Source organism: Eubalaena glacialis, chromosome 19, assembly GCF_028564815.1.
Source record: "Eubalaena glacialis isolate mEubGla1 chromosome 19, mEubGla1.1.hap2.+ XY, whole genome shotgun sequence".
NCBI lineage: Eukaryota > Metazoa > Chordata > Mammalia > Artiodactyla > Balaenidae > Eubalaena > Eubalaena glacialis.
The window spans coordinates 13,180,485-13,182,864 of NC_083734.1; positions in this window are offsets into that span (position 1 = coordinate 13,180,485).

Genomic DNA, 2,380 nt, shown 5'->3' on the forward strand with positions numbered 1-2,380 from the left:
ATCCAAGATTCTTCCAGGAGCAACAGCAAAACTACCCTCAATGCATTTGACGAAATGGATGAAGTTCCGGAAACTTCAGTGTAGAAACAGAACCCAGAGCTCGTGTGCATTTGGGCCGTCTGAGGCTGGAGGCTGGGTCCTGGGCTTGGTGCTGCGGGCTTTGCAGAGTGATGGAGCCTGGCTCCACCTGCAGAGACAAGGAAAGCACCCTCATGCTGGACGGGTGGCTGAACCGAGGGGCAGTTGTCAGTTTGAGTGGGAAGCACCCTGGACTTTGTTATTCGGCAAAGAGTTTGTATAAACCCACGGCCAGCAGTCCTGAGCCTGGGAGTCCCAGGAGTCCCTGAATCCTGGGTGAAGTCTCTGCGTTCACCAACTGCAGGTCGATTTGGCTGGGAGAGAGGGTGGCAGGGCAGGGGCGGGGGCCCGAGGAGCAGGGAGAGGAGTCTTCTGCCAAGGTCCCCAGCCCCAGCCTGCACATTCTACCATCTCCCTTATTGTAACTGGGTCTCCTGAATTTAAGGGACTCTTGATCCATCCCAGAATGTGCAGGGGACTGAGCTAAGCCGGGTGTCCTGGGACTGGAGGAGAATGAGCTTCTGGAGCCTTCAGGGAGAAGGAAAACACCCTTGGAATGAGTGGCCTTTGTACTCAAGGCTCAAACTGTCTCCAACTGAGACGTTTCTAGTAGCATAATTAACACAGGGTTTTTCTTTTCAATAGAGAAAGGCTTTTTCAATTTTAAATGAAAATGACTTCAAATGAAATATGTGATTTTAAAGCTGAGAAATAGATTTTAGGATTTGGGGCTGGAGGTAAGTATTATATACTTGGCCTCGGGGTGGCCAGAGCAAGGACAAAAAGCTTTTCTTTATGCACATAAAATTCCACAAGAGACACGCCAGGCAGGGTCTACGATCTGGGTGAAAGATCTTGGCTGTTTTCCTTGTCCCAGCCCTGCAACAGTGCATGCCTCTAAGTTGGGATCATGGCTTCGACTGAAACAGAAATAGCAGCTGCTCTATTTATATGGTCTTGAATCTGAGAGGTTACTCTTATACATCAGTATTTCTCACTGGAGGAATTTAACAAAATACCTGAAATGCTCTGGTATTAAATATTTTTGTTAGCTGTGAATTTTGAAGTGGAGGAGAAGGCATTTGAGAAAGGAGCGCTTGCCAAGATGTGCAGCTTATTTTTAGATTCTCATCCTCTGATTTTTCTCCCCCCTGAAATCACACAGAGTCACTTTGGGGATAGAGGTGAAGTGGAGATAGTAGAAATGTTCCAGGTTACTGGAGCCTAAAGAACCATAAAACCCACTCAGCCTCAGTTATCTGGTAAAAGATTCATGTGGGAATTTTTGAGGTGGAATTATAATGCTATTAACCATGAATTTTAATTTTAAGTGGCACAAAAATCATTCGGCTTTTAGATAACTTGGCTATTGGCTAGTTAATCTGACTTGAGGCAAACTAAGGAGTACAGGCCAAGCAGTCCACTCTCGGCCTTTTTCTCTGCTCTGGGCTGCTCTGTGCACCAGCTTACCTGGGTGGGTAGAAACTTGGCCCCCGTGCCCCTGATGGGCTGGGTCAAGGAGAGATGCCATGAGTGGAGGATGTAGCCTTAGAGTCGTACAATCTGCAGCAGCGCCTGTGCTCTCGGATGACCCAGGGAGCCAACCAGTGCTCTAAGATGTAGTGGTCAGGCCAAGCTCAAGTGTGAGCAGGGGAGGAAGGGGCTAGGCATGTTCCCCAGAGAAGGGAAGATGTGGGGAGATTGTCCCAGAGGCAGGAGGAGCAGATGTGTTCCAGATGGGCAGAGCTAGTGCCAAAAGTTGGAAATTTCAGGGAAAAAAATTTAGTCCAATTCAGTCCAGCAACTGCTCCAGATATTGGGGATATTTAAGCAGAAGCTGGTTGGGCATTTATTAAGGATATTGTTAAAGATCACAATCAAATGAACTTGAAGGTCCTTTTAGCCTGGAGATTAGCATCCTGTATCTGGAATTACCTGCTTGCATTTATCCTGAACAGATGTCCTGGTTTGAAGGGCAGCCGTTTAGATCCATGGCACCATGCTCTACACCATGCAGCTGGGAATTCAGATATGTTTTGATTTGGATATGAATGGATAAAGCCGTACGGTTCTCCATTTCCCACTTGAACGAAAGCTGGGAGGTTAGACAGACAGAAATCAATAACTGGATCTTTGCCTTCTTACATGTATGGAGACCTGTTGTGGATCTGGATGGAATTTGTTGGCAGGACTGTTTTCTGTACTGAATCTTCTTCCTGCCAGTGGCATCCCCCAAAGGTTTTCAGCCTAGATGGTCTCAGCCTAGGTAGGTTTACCAAGGAAAGCAATGAGTCAAAGAGCA